This window comes from Protopterus annectens, chromosome 4.part0 (assembly GCF_019279795.1).
Source record: "Protopterus annectens isolate FY-2018-M chromosome 4.part0, PAN1.0, whole genome shotgun sequence".
Taxonomy (NCBI): domain Eukaryota; kingdom Metazoa; phylum Chordata; order Ceratodontiformes; family Protopteridae; genus Protopterus; species Protopterus annectens.
In genome coordinates this window covers 309530583-309546403 of record NC_056733.1, presented here as the reverse complement: position 1 = coordinate 309546403, position 15821 = coordinate 309530583, and the positions used below count along the sequence as shown (strand labels likewise).

Genomic DNA, 15821 nt, shown 5'->3' with positions numbered 1-15821 from the left:
ATTGGGAAAAACATGAATTCATACAACAGAATTCCTTAAGTCTAACTTGAACAAGCACTAGAAAAAAGTGACCACTATGAATGACAAAGTGCAGCTGCTGAGTGGAGTACATGTGGACTTCAGGAAAGCCACTAACACAGTGCTTCAGTGGTACTCATACTGCTGAGTCTAATAAATAACTGGCTAGCTTATGACAGCAAATTAAGGGTAACATTAATGAGCAGAATGTCACTGAAGAATTTGGTGTCAGGGAGTTCAAATACTGGGCTGGTTCTATGCAACATATTTGTGTTAAAGATCAAACAGCAAGTAGAACATAAGGTCCTTCTGTTTGCTGATGGTGCCAGGACTGGAGCAAGCCTAGCCTCTAGGAGAAATGGCAGTAGGGATTCAATGAGGGGAAAAGCTGTAAAATTCTGCACTTAAATCAAGAGAATCAAGCTACAACATATGTATTAGAAGAAGTACACGGTGGTGCAGCGGTTAGCATTGCCACCTCATAGCAAGAGGTTCTCTGGTTCAATCCTCGGCCGGGGTGCCTTCTGTGCGGAGTCTGCATGTCCTCCCTGTGGATGCATGGGTTTTCTCCGGGTGCTCTGGTTTCCTCCCATATCCCAAAGACATGCTGTAGCCTGGTGCCCAACCTTCCACAGAAAGAATAAAAAAATCTTCAGGGAAGGTTTAAATGTGTGGAGTTTGCATGTCCCCAAGGTTGGGTGGGCATTCGAAAGACATGCATAAATGGGCGTGCCTTCATTGAAGGTTGGATGTCAAGCTGGTACCTCAGCGTTCGTGAAAATCTACTGCCAATCATTAGCGGACCGGAGTTCCGCTGTGGCAACCCCTAACCGGGAAAAGCCAAAAGACAACAACAACAACAATGAAATAATTACATTAAGTGGTTAGATCATCAATCTTAACTATTTAAAAGGGTTTATTTAACAAAGATCTTTATACATTAAAACAAAATGTAAACTGTTATGTTTTCAAGACCTTAGGATTATGACTTCTATAAAATGTCTTCTTTGATAAAAACTAAGTATAAATAACAGCAGAAAAAAAGTGAGTGATCAGAAGTTTGAGTGGACACACACAGTGATGGTAGTATAGGGTTAGTCATGCACCTGGGTCACAGCCAGAAATGGACTAATCACTTTAAAGGATATTCTTCCTGTGCCTGGGAAAAGGGCTGATGAACAACCAGCACACATTACCTGGATGGAAGACAGTAGCTATTCAGTGTGTGAACAGGGTAGTCCTATCAGTTATGGTAGGCATCCATTAATGTTGAAAGATTGTGCTATATAATCCTACGTCAAATGGTGTCAAATTAGTGCAAAGATAATTTCGTTTACATATTTCTTCTAGCTAAACATAGTTCCAAAGTGGTATTTTTCCACAGGCTGTGGATCAGATAAGGAAAATTATTTTCTACACAGTTTCCTTATTCAATGCCCGCACAAGACAGGTGCCGTGTTACCACAGCTGTTGCATCAGTTTTTGCCAGGCCCATAACCCTACATACAGAAAATAGGCACACACCACTGCCTGATGAAGAATGTTGACAGCAGACAGCCAAGCACTCTTCCTCTGGCTATACATCAGAGGATGGTGTACTGGGATGTGTATGTACTTGTCAAGTACACTGGTATGGTCAAAATCAACAGCTGCCTTCACCAGCCTCTGCTACTATCCTCAGTAATGATATGTGCTATCCACAAGGTGGCAGTATTGTACAGTAAAAGAAGATATCCCCATGCACACGGCCATTTGTCCCCTTGCTGGCCCTTTAAAATCCCCATGTCACTCCACAGACAAGGTCATCAAGGTCACACAAGCAGAGGAGGAGGGGTTTGCTGGTTAGTTTAGAATCAGGAAATCAGCCCTTAAAATGCTCTTGCACATAGCCGGCCTTAGGCATAGGCCAACTAGGCAGCCGCCTAGGGTGCCGCTGTAGTAGGGGCACTTTTCCAGTATTTATTTGGTGTAGGTAGAACAGGTGAGGTGTTTTAAACAGCTGTGAAAATAAAACACACTCCCCCAGCTCTTTCCCACCTAATTTTTCTGATTAGCAAGAAGTTAAAAATTTCTGAATCAAGAGATAAACATACTACAATGGTTCATAGGTGTGTACTAGGCTAATGGCTCTTGAGCCTTTACAAGCCTAGCCCACAGGATTACCCTGGCATCGTGCCACCTGACCTTAGTTCCCAGTGCCTCTGTCGAGTAGAGCCACTGGAGTGATCCCCATGGTGAATTTTCTATTTCCCATCCACTCATCAAGATTTCTCTTGAAGAGGGCCAGTGAGGTGCTCTGTTTGACATGTATGGGAAGTCTATTCCATAGCATGGGCAGTCTCTGGGTTATGAACCTGTCCCTCCAGCATGTTCTGTTGATTGTGGTAATGAGATTGAGGTCTCTGGAGCGTGTGGTACAAAGGGATTGGGATTTCTTTAGATGCAGCATTTCTAACAGAGCTGGGTCAGATATGGCTTTGTAAGTCAAGCAGAGATCGCATCTAAGTAGGTGATATCAGACAGAGAATAGTTGGAGTTTCTTGAGTCTGTCCATATAGGACAAGTGTTTAATGCCTAGGATCCTCTTTGTGAGGTATTTTTGCGGCCTCTCCAGTTGTTGCAGGTGTTTAGTGAGGTACATGCCAAATGGGGCATTGTACCCAATAACTGGCCAAATGAGGGAATAGTAGAGGGAGACAATGACCTCTTTCTTCCTGGATACAAAACCTGTAGTAATGAGATGTGCCATATAGGAGGTTTTTCTGACCACAGTGGCAATGTGGTGCAGTTTAATGTCCTAACATTGCTAGTTTCAAAGCATCCCGTTTTCCGTCATATGCAGAGCCAACCTTCTGCACTGTTTTATGCTGTGTTCATCTGTCCTGCCAACTACTTACATAAACCAAGAGGAAGCAGAGAGAGAGAGAGCGAAAGCAATACATACCTTCGCATGAGACAGTGATAACCTGCATTTAAAAAAATTATCCTTTGTTGAAATAAATATTGTTTTGAAAAAGAAAAAATGCCCAGACATCTCATAGCATCATTTCTCTAACACTATTCCCTGGAAGAAATTTAGCTTACTCTAAATGCAGTATTTGCAGGTCAAAACCAGCACAAAGGTACTCAGTTAGATTTTGTAAACTATGGTTCATAATGCAGACGCAATCATTACATGCTGTAAAATGAGATTATCTTGGACAAGCCAAAGCGAATTCACAGAAGACTATTTAGGAGATCATTGAAAACAAGATGCAATTGTCCTCAAACAAAAAAGCAATAAAGACCTTTCTGTCTAAGCTCTGAACTTTGGCTGCCTTCCAAGCTGATATATACAGAAAATTTCCTCTGCATGACAAAGCAGTGCCTTCTTGAAAAAAAAAGTTAAAATCATGTTTATAATTCATTATATCTCTGCCGTCAATTACTTCAGATGGAGAACATAACAAAACTCTACATGGAACATTGCCTGAGAAGCCCGAGTGATGCATACGAACCCAAACATAAAACAAGAAGAAAAGACAAGAATTCTCCATGTGTGTGTGTGTGTGTGTGTGTGTGTGTGTGTGTGTGCGTGCGTGTGTGTGTGTGTGTGTGTGTGTGTGTGTGTGTGTGTGTGTATGTGTGTGTGTGTGTGTGTGTGTGTGTGTGTGTGACTGCGCATGTCGTGGCACATGGCTCATGTCTGCTTTGGTGTCTTCTAGGGCAAAAGAATGAACACTTTAGTTAGGAAAGCAAGTTTATCTTCTCTCACTGCTGCTCCAAGGTATAAGATGTTTATTTATCTGGTTGTTGTACCTCTCAGGTACAGTACTCATTTTATCTCTCAGTACCCTCTGTAGTTTAGGGAAAAGGTGATTTCTTACACTGGCTAATGAGACTTTGAAGTACAAACACATTCATGGTGTACTACAGTCCAAAGACACTATAAACTCAAATTCATTTTCTTGTGCTTTACACTTCCAATCTCAGTTTTTTATGTGTTGCATATTCTGCCGATGTATCACACACCATTTTGGCAAAAACATGGTTGAAAGGTATGTCCACTGCTCCATTGCTAGTGACCCCTAAGCTGTCCTGGAACTTAGATAATAAATACTTCCTTCTGGAAAGTGCTGTCATAGCTTGACTATCAGCCAATAAGTTAACCCTAATCTACTCAGAATTTGGTCAGGAGTTGAGTATAGAAAGAGAGAGCTGTACATCATGACCTAAGCTGTCCGCTTTACACAGCCATGCCCACCCCACACCAGCACTATACTTATCACATTTCTGGGGTGTTACAACAATTCTCTCTCTCACTTTGCACACATACTGATTTCACTCAACTAGCTGATAGGCAGGCAGACATCTTGGTTTATATCAAACAGAGGCAGTTAGTTCACTTAATCAGCATAGCCTCCCGCAAAATGAATTTAGTGGGCATTAGTGACAAGCAGAGGTCTTTAGGTGAAAGAGCAGAGCTAAGCAGTCTGCAATAAATGCAGCACAATCACTAGACAAGTGAGCACACCAAGCAGGCTTCAGTTTCTGCATCGAGGCACTTATTCAGGTTTATAAAGGAAAAAAAAAATGATATTCAACTACCAAGTTACTTGTACAATTACAGAAGTAAATTGTGAGCCCTGTGCTGATACAGTGAAGCTTTAATTCAATAAAATGGACTCCACTGTCGCACTCTTGCTTGGAAAGAGCTGGGCGCACTCTGCTCCATTCTTACATTCATTATTCGGCTCCTGAAGAGTCAGCTATTAAAAGAAATTAAGTAATTCATCAAGGCCAATTGCAACAGCACCAGTGAAACAGCAGCAGATTATTATCAGCATTTGCAGCTGATCTGGGTACTAAGCAGGGAAGAACTGCTCCCTTTAATTTACTGAGACAGACTAGGCTGCAGAAAAAGTTCTATCACTCAAAAGGCAGTGCAGTTCACATAGTTTTTGAAGAATGAATACAAAAATACAACATTTACATCATTCATACTCATTTTTTTTGCATATTTTTCAGATAAACTCATACATTTGTATAGGTAGGAAAAAAATAACAGGATCAGCCCTGGTACACACCCTGTTAATCTTTAAGTACATGTAAACTGCTGTGTTCCCACAACATGTTACACTTTCCCCTTCCTATGTCCCTTTCAGGTTTGTTGGATGCATTACTGAACAGAGTAATGTGAACTAGAATAACAAATGCTACCTTGTATGAATGGAAATGCCTGCTGATGTTGTTGTGTCTTTCGGCTTTTCCCGGTTAGGGGTCGCCACAGCGGAACACCGGTCCGCTAATGATTGGCAGTAGATTTTTACGTGCTGGCTTGCCAGGCCTAATGCACAACCTTCAACGAAGGAACGCCCGCCTGCTGATAAGGAATTAAATTACTGGCAAAAGAAATGCCTAAGTTGCTTTGTCTGTCATTCACTATAGCACAGGTTATTGTGTTGATCCAGAAAGGAATATTTAGATGTTTCTTGAAGGAAAGCTCAGCCTTTACATTCTATTTGCCACATCCAGGCATCTCACTCTCAAAGTAAAATCTTTGTTTAGCTCAAAACTAACAAAACACTAAATTCATCTTTTTCCCATTGTAAAGAAAAGGGAGCTTACATCTTTCCATATCCGTGTACACACACACACACACACACACACACACACATATATCTGTATATGTACATACATGTACATATGTGTGTGTGTGTATATATATATATATATATATATATACATATATATATATACATATATATATATATATAGACATATAGAAATCTGTCACAAGCTGCATGACAAATGTGGGTGAAATCTGGGCACATTACTTAAGAGATGAAGAAGGCATACCATGCTAGGGTTGAGAATTCTGATCTATTGTACAACATAATGAATAAGCAAATTCACACCTGAGCAATAAAATGTAGGGAATGGTGAGTGAAATTACTATGAATCATGATGAGTCAGAGTAAAAACCTGTAATGTAAACTGCTATGATAAAAGATGTGAACATACTTTGAAGGGTATTTCATTAGTTTAAAGTCAAAGGAAAGTCTAGCAAGTTAATGAAAATAGGACATCAACATTTTTTTCAACATATTTCGAAGCACTAGTGATACAAAGTCTTACTACAGAAAGAAAACACACTGGCAAATCACCTGAAATTATATTTCTTAGGCCTTGTCATATTATGCAGACATAGTGTACAATATGCGACACTGAAACAAAATACAGTCAGTATGACAGCTTCCATCAGGCTACATGTAAACGATAATGATAAACACCTAAACTGCTTATAATGATATATAAAAAAGATAAAATGAAAGTACATTTTTTCTGTGTGAAGCTGTCCTTTAAGAATCTGCTAGCTTGATTAAATAATGTGTACTCTGTTGTACTGCGTAATTCTAGGAAAAATGCTGACTGAATTCCATATTGTTTAACAGAGCTATCTTTATAATCAACACATCTATACCACACAAGAGAAAGGAAACAAACTAACAATGTAAAATCTTCAAAAGCTAGAAACACCGGACAGGAGCTGGACAGGTAGGTCTGTTGGTGAAGCTACTCATATTCCTACAGTCTGGTAAAATCACAAGTGAATGTGGAGTAACAACAGAGCACTGCGCAGATATATTCTTGTGGTCCATTAAGCAGCTTCTATAACATGATAGCCTCATACTGAGGAAAACATGTGGTTGTTGTGCAGCAGAGCCTGAGGGTACTGGGTTTGAAGTCTGCTTAATGCCTGCACTCTTCTTTTCCATGGTGTTTTGTGGTTCCATGAGCCTTCTGTTTCATTTATGTGCCTTTATGGCATCTAGTGTTCCTCCTCCTTACCAATCCCATAATACTTTAGTGCCATTAAGGCACACAAATAAGAGTTATACCTGGTGTCTAGTGCGCCGCCATCCCTGTACTCTTAAAAGTACTGTTCAGGCATGACAAAATTAACCTTGGTGTCTAGTGGTCACCCCCCCCCCCCCAGAATGTTTAGGTGCCATTAAGGCACAAGAGTAGTATCCCTGGTATCTAGTAATTTCCCCTACCCCCAATCCCCATTTTACATGCCACTCAGTCATGAATTTTAGGAGTTAACTTTGGTGGATTTCCCCACACACATATTACAGGCTCTGTTCATTAGTCTAGGAGTGTATGGAAGCTACCCTAACTAATACACATACACACACACACACACACACACACACACACACACACACACACACACACACACGCACAGAACACCTCCCTCCCCACGCAATGGCATTCACTCACACACTCAACCATTCATTCATACATTTGTACATACACACACACACACACACACACACACACACACACACACACACACACACACACATACACAGACACACACACAAATGCAGCCCCTTGCATACACTCATGCACACGCCTCCTTACTCTACCTTAGCATTAAACTCTCCACTACTAACCTCTACTGCAGTGTTGGCCATCTTTACTATGGAGACGCTATGTTAGTCTACATGGCTAAGTGATTCTACAAATCACTTAGTGCATACCTTCCCTGATACAACTCCAGGGAAGAGAACAGATTGCTAATTTGTATATGCATCTCCTCTGAACTGTACCTTTAGTGTGTAGCATGGCCATGGAGACGGCCCACTGCAGTGCCGCACATCTTCATGCAAAAGCATAATGGTAGGGCTGTTTATGAATTCAAAAAGGTTACCTCAAGGAATACCCATTGTGTACACCATGCTGCAACCTTTACAAAGTCCCCTCCATAATGTTCCTGTTTAAAGAAGGGTAGGGCTCATTATGAAGATTGTATCAAATCCAGTTAGTTCTTTTCAGCGGAGTTTACTTAATGGTCTGAAGAATGAAAATGCCGTCAAGGTTTAAGATCTGCCACCTACATTTGCCTACTGTGTGACTTTGACCGAGTCAGTTAATCAGATGGCGCTGCTGGACAGCCCCTGAAAGAAAACTCTTGTCAGTGGAAATACCTGTGCAAGAAATGAATAAAATAAAATATGCATTGGCATTAAAGCAGTTACTTCCTGAAGTCACGATATGCAGTCTGGACATCTGTTGAAATTTGTCTATAAATATTAAAATCAGATGTGGCAGAAGGAATGTTAATAGTGTGCACACAGAATGTCACAACCCTTCTTCACCCTGAAAACTCACACTATCTCAATGTCTTCTTCAGAGTGTTAAAGCTCGTAACTTCTACTTGGCAGGAAAAGCAGCAAACAGCAGTATCTAATGGTATACTGATGAACCAAACTGAGGATGTACTTATGTCAATCCTATTCTCTACAAACAGTAAATCATTACGGCCACAGAACTGTCAGTCCTGCTCTTCTGCCATTAACAGTTACTACTACACTCAGGTTTCATAAAGTCTGTCACAAAAATCAAAAGTCTGTTCTTTGTACATCACCCATAAGCATACATTGTGCAAGCTTTATTTGTGCCATATGTCAGCATTAACACATCAGCTGTGGTAGCTGTGATGTTCTGTAATGGAACAAGCTGCAGTTACTGTTCTCGCATCTCTCTAAACGACTAACATCTGTTTAGATCTAAGTATTATTTTAAATTACTGAAAATAACTTTCTTTAACAGTGAAACTTCATTTAATGTGGGTACATTAGGCAGAATATTTTCTTATGTGAAACTTTAAAGAAAAGTGAACTGACTTTTGTAACTGCACATGACTGATGGCATGCAGTTGTGTTCTAGATTACAAGCAGCAAACCATACACCTGCAATACATGTGTGTGTATGTATCCATCCACAACCCTTTTTTCCCATTTTTGCGCATGAGGTACGGGTGTGACTTCAACAGTGACAATCGTCTTGAGCCAATGTTCAAAACCCTGCTGCACGTGTTCTCCCACTACACGTACTCACACTCATAGCTATGGCTAACTTACAGCATCCAGTCCAGCAACTTCATATCTTTGAAATGTAGGAGGACACCAGAGCACCTGGAGGAAACCCAAATGAACAGAGGGCGGCGGGGGGGGGGGGGGGTTACGCACACTCTACACAGAAGGTACCCCGGCCAAGAACTGAACATGTGAACCTTTTTCTGATAAGTGACAATGCGACCCACTGTGCCACTGTTCTGCCATGTGTGCTCATTTGTATGTGAATACATACACATACATATACACATATGTGGTTCCCCTTCAAAACATCTAAAACCCATAACATCTAAAATCAAAACAGCGAGACCATAACATCTAAAACCCATAACATCTAAAACCCATAACATCTAAAATCAAAACAGCGAGACCATAACATCTAAAACCCATAACATCTAAAACCCATAACATCTAAAATCCATAACATCTAAAACCCATAACATTAAATTTCATAACATCTAAAATGTATAATATGTAATAGTGTATCATCAAACGTGTAAATGTTATAGTTTAATCTGTTAATCTTGTGGTATCACTATGAGATGTTGTAGTTTGTATTTCTATAGTTATTATTTATATAGTGTAGGAATTTATAATATGTATGTAGTGTTTATTTTGCCACTCTGTGTTTATTTTTTAGGCCATATATACATATACACACATACATATAAAATAGATACTCATGTGTGTGTCTAAATGTAAGAACTGCATCCTACAACACCGGTATTAAAATCATATCAAGAAGGGAAATAATGAATGCTAGATTTCTCAAATGTGACAGAAGGTGGGTAGTAAGCTTGTACATGTACATAGATTACCAAATCATTCAGTCAACAATTATGCACATTTTTCAGCACCAGAAGAGTTTTTAATTTTTGTTACCACTTTTACAATCCTTGCAAGTTGTGTCACTTCAGATGCATACAAGCAACAGAAACTGTAAAATATTAAGATACGCAATCAGAAACAACAGCAAGGTGAAATAATGACATCTTGATATTTCTAGTCATAGTAGGTGCAAATAGACTACTAATAATTTTCCAGGCATACTTAAATACGATGCCAATATGGTAACCAGGTATGGGCTACAAAAGAAGGCAAGTCTTAGCATGCAAGTGTGGGACCTGAGAAAACCCACTTGGCAAATGTCACAAAAGGAAATAATGCCAGCCTAGCTAGCTGGAATTTTATAAATAATTATATGTCATTTGTGAATATTAATATGATTTATATAGAAGTGTGACAGAAAGAGATTCTACCAGGACAGCTATCTGGAATTTTGTAAATAATCATATGCCATTTGTAAATATCAACATGATTCATATGCTTATCTTACAAATTACTTAGACCTGTGTGTTATGTGCATATTAAACTGCTGGTACAGAATTGTGTGTTGAACAAGTTTGTACAGTACTGAGACTAGATGTGTGATCACAGCATACCCTGCTGGATTAGAAAAAAATGTATATAAACTATTGTGCCTGTGCAAATCTATATGTTTTAACAGTGGGAACTAGAACATACAGGATTAACTTGCAAAACTTCAAGCAAATAGTTGACATTAAATTGTTTTATGATTGTGCTATAAAAGTTTCAATGCAGCAAGGAGACAGGATGTCTAGAACTAGGCTGCTTTCTGCATTGTTTTGGAAGTGTTTTATTGTTTTAGGTCTTCCAACAGTTGCAAAGATCTGCGAGATGTGCATTTTTCACAGGCAGATGCTAAACTGCTGAAAGTTTCTAGCAATGGGGTTTTCACCTGGGATAGTCAGATGACAAAAGTGATGTCATCCTGCAAGTATCCTATCAGCAATATTTGAGATATTAATTTAAGAACTCTCTGACAGAGAGAGAGAGAGAGGATATTCTGTATTTTGTCTTTGACCTGGAAATATCCACTCACCACTTCTGTCTGCTTGTTATTCTGTAAGAAAGTTTTTAGGGCATAGTAACTCTTTTAGATTTAGATAGGAGTATAGTAAAGTATAGCTTAGATGTTTTTATTTATTTGGGACTGTCCTGAAATGTTGTTTTACATATTTCCTGTGATCATGAATTCTAATGTAACTGAGTACATACTATTTACTGTCTTGTTCTTTTATTATTTATCATTAAATATCTTTAAATCTTTCATTGTGGCTGATATTTGAGACATATTTAAGCTCTCAGGGTACTTGCATATCTATTTGGTGTCACTATACAGGCCACTCCTAAATAGCCTTGCTCTTGGTCAGACCACCATTTGGATTAATAGTAACATTACACAGTAGGATTGGACACCCTTTGCTAAGGGCCTTAAAATAGTTGATACAGAGTGGCTGGTAGCAATCAGAACTATCTTATAGCTTGGGCAGAAGGGGGCATAGCTAGTAAGTCTGTGCCAGACTTTCCCAAGAGTGTGAGTGTGCGTTTGTATATAAATCAGATCTTAAAGATTATGTGTGTCAGCTACTTGGGCAGAGACACAAAGCACTGGTTGGACAGACAGTGTACAGGAGATCTTGGTTTGGCCATTCAGCTGAGATCTCAACCACATAGCTGTGCCAGTCGGGAGTCTTATTGGGCATCTGAAGAAAGAGGGAGAAACCAGCCCCAGACTAACTGTGATCTCTACATGCAATTAAGGGAAATTGTACTTTATTGTGTGCATACTTGTCATCCTCCCAGTGTGTACATTCCCCCAGTTGCAACCAGTGGTGAGGATTGAGGTTCCTTGATTACTGGGTCAATGCAGGGGCATCACAACAAAAATCAAAGAGTGAAACAAAACTGGGTTTGGGAATGTTTAACTATGTCCTGACTTCACAATGGAGTGATCCATTCTTGTCCTGATATTAACAAACCCAGGTATGTGGATATGAACCCTAAATGCTGTGTGAGGCAGCCTCATTCACCTGTTGTCCTGCTCAGTCATCTGTAGCTAAGAATTCACTCTTTGAAATGTGGCCTACCAGGCTCTGAGCAGTTTTTGAATATCCAGTCTGAACTAATAAAATCTACATATCATGCAAGCCAAAATAACTTCCTACACAAAATAAGTTACCTCAGTCCAAAAACATGATGGTATATAGGCTGCTTGAGATGGAAAAAGAGATAGTCACTGATTTTCATGTTTAGGCAAAACTATGTTAATGTAGTGGGAAAATCTATTGGGTCAGTTAAAAGTACTAACAGGGTAGACTTTTATCTTACAGTATTTAATTCAGTTGCTTAATGGGGGAGTACACTGACCAAGACTATTTGCAGACACTGCCAGTTGAATAAAGAGATACTCACAGATTTTATAATAGCAATTATCAAATAGTAAGTAGTAGTAGTGGATGCAAAGTTAGGTACAAATGTAGTTGTGGATAACTAACATAATACAATGTAAAAATTACAAGCATGCAATATAATTAGACAGTTCTATATGATATGTATAGGAATGTTATATGCTCATGTTTGGAGAAATTGAAGAGAACTATATGGGGAGAGGGTAAGGAGAGCACATGCAAGGGATATAGACCAACTGTATACTTGGAATATACCTGTATACCTGTAACAGTGAGGATTTAGTACATGAAATATGCCTGTATACCTGGAATAGTGATCATTTAGTACCTGGTGTATACCTGTATACCAGGAATACATGTGTATACCTGTAACAGTGAGTATTTAGAACCTGAAATATACCTGTAACAGTGAACATTTAGTACTTGAAATATACCTGTATACCTGGAATAGTGAGCATTTAGTTCCTGGAGTATACCTGTATACCTGGAATAGTGAGCATTTAGTACCTGGAATATACATGTATACCTGTAACACTGAGCATTTAGAGCCTGAAATATACCTGTAACAGTGAGAATTTAGTACTTGAAATATACCTGTATAGCTGAAATAGTGAGCATTTAGTACCTGGAATATACCTGTATACCTGGAATAATGAGCATTTAGTACTTTATTATTGTAATAAATGTGAAATTGTGCAATTATTATTATTGCTGTTCAGAGCTGTACAGAGTATAAGGACTTGAGGTGTTTGTAAACAGTTTACATGCCAGTACTCATGCTAATTATGTTCTTAGGAAGTATTATGAACTAAACAAAAACATTTGATGTCTTTGTCTTCCAGCCATAGAGCTGTACTTATGTCACTGCATACAGGTACGGTTAGATCAGTCATAGTCTACAGTTCTGGCCCTTGGAGCTGTGGTATGAGCAATATAAATAAACTTGAGAGGTTCCAGCAAATTCTACAGTGTAGAAACTTATCTTACATAGGACGGCTAAAATTACTTACACTGTAGTGATTTCACTACAGATTAATGAGAACTGACCTAACCTGGATGTATAATTGTGCCCATATCACCTTTCTGTGCAGCGATGGGTGTTTAGTTGCCTTGGCATGCCACATGTACAAGAAATAATGCTTGGCTTATGGCAATAGGCAAACATGACAGTGTCAGGAAAATAAATTTCTTCACAATAAGGGTACATATATTATGGAACTATTTACCAATAGCTGTTAACAGTCTGCAGAAATCTGAAATAGTTTAAATGACAGATGGTTTCTTACTTTGGTGATAAGACATCCACATCCTGCCCCCACCCCCAATTAGGGAAACCACCGTAACAAACTTCTCCAAAGCCAACTTCACACTTCTTAAGACAGAAGTGGCAAACTTCATGACACCCATGCAGACAGACAATAGAGTTATGACTGCTGAATCCTACACAAATGCACTTTATAAGCACTTACACGAGTGCATGGATCATGCTATCCCTAATAGAACCAAGATGCTATCCTCCAAGAAAAGGAAGCCGATCTGGTGGTCCTCTGCCATAAACAAACTCTACAACAGAAGAAAGAAACTGTTGCAAAAGAGAGTAAAATCCCATGACTGGAGGAACGCCCTGGTCAACCTCAGTAAGAAGCTGAGATCCCTCATAAAATACTCCAAAGCTAGTTACGAAAACAAAATTGCCACTGACTCTAAAGACAACCACAAAGCATTCTATAGCTATGTCAAGAATCTAAATGGCAACATTCAGATCTGCTCTGAGTTACAGCACAATGGCACTAAATATACAGAACCAACTGATATTGCCAACATCCCGGCAGATAGGTTCAGTGCTAACTTTACCCCCCTCTGACCCCCTAGAGGGCCCATCTCTATACCGGAAGTATGCAAAGTTCCTGTAATCATGGCTGCAGAGGTAAAAAACACTCTCTCCAAAGCCAAGAACACAGCATCCATGGGACCTGACAATATCCCAGGCTGCGTTCTACACGAACTACAGAATGAACTGGCACCCTACCTAAGTACCATGTTTAGTCATAGCCTCATCTCATGCTTTGTGCCCACTGAATGGCACACCGCAACGGTTATCCCACTCCACAAAGGGGGAGCCATGACAGACCCCGGGAACTACCACCCCATTAGCCTGACGAGCCTGGTCTGCAAGGCCATGGAAAGTATCATCATGGAACTCATAAACAAAGACATTGGTAATCTCCACACTCTAGACCCTACCCAGTTCGGATTTGTAAAAGGCAGATTATGTCTCCTAAACCTGATTGACTTCTTTAAAGCAGTCACCAAAGCCATAGATGAGGGTTAGGTGGTTCACACAGCTTATCTAGATCTCGCCAAGGTTTTTGACACCATCCCCCACTCTGGAATTATAGATAAGCTCACTAAACTAGGTATAAATCCCTATGTCTCAAGATGGGTTGCCAACTGGCTCATGGACAGAACCCACACTGTGAAAGTAGCAGACTCCAAATCCAACTTCAGACCAGTGACAAGTGGAGTACCATAGGGTTCAGTCCTGGGTCCTCTCCTGTTTGGTATCTACTTCTCTGAAGTACAGGCTAACACAGAAGGTCTTTGGCTAACAAAGTTTGCAGATGACTGCAAACTAGGAGCCATATTCAAAACTCCTAATGATGTGGACATACTACAAAAAGGCCTCTGTGAGACAGATGCCTGGTGTCAAAGCCAATGCCTGAAGCTCAATGCCAAAAAGTGTATTGTCATCCCCTTTGGTAAAAACTCTGTACCCATGAACTACTACATAGCTGGTAGTCTACTTAATGCCAAAAATGTGATGAGACCTTAGGACACAGGTGGACAGTAGTCTCTCCTTTGATAATCACATCGCCACAGTGGTCAGGAAATCATTCTATGTGGCTCACCTCATCATAAAAGGTTTCTCATCCAGAAAAAAAAAGAGGTCATTGCTCCACTCTACTCATCACTCATTAGACCCATTATAGAGTACAACGCTCATTTTGGTATGTACCTCACAAGACATCTACAACAACTGGAAAGGTCACAGAAATACCTCACAAAGAGGATTACTGGCCTCAAACAGATGCCCTACGCAGACCGTCTCAAAAAACTCCAGCTTTACTCAGTTGCATATCGCCTACTCAGAGGCGATCTCTGCCTAACATACAAAGCTATGTCAAAGCCAGAGCTGTTGGACATGCTCCCCTTAAAGAAATCCCAATCCCTCTAAGCTACACGCTCTAGGGACCTAAACCTTATCACCACAATAAACAGAACATGCTGGAGGGATAGATTCCTGTCCCAGAGACTTCCCATAGTCTGGAACAGACTACCTATCTATGTCAAACAGAGCTCCTCATTAGCACTCTTCAAGAAAAATCTTGATGATTGGATGGGAGATAGGAAATTCACCCCAGAGATCACTTCTGTGGCTCTGCTCGACAGGGGCACAGGAAAATAATTTTCCTGGGTGGCGAAAGCCAGGGTACATTTTTGGCTAGGCTTATATAGGCCCCAGAGCCAATAGCCTAGTACCTACCTATGAATCTATACGATAGTTATGACTATAACTGAATGGGATAGGACTAAGGAATCAGCACTTGTGAAAATCTGAGCATAA

At 39.9% G+C, this 15821-nt stretch overlaps 1 protein-coding gene across 3 annotated transcripts in view; it reads right to left on the bottom strand.

Moving 5' to 3' along the window:
* TTC28 (tetratricopeptide repeat domain 28) overlaps positions 1-15821 on the bottom strand; it is a 1879863-nt gene that overhangs the window by 825579 nt on the left and 1038463 nt on the right. The gene's annotated exons all lie outside the window — the stretch shown is intronic.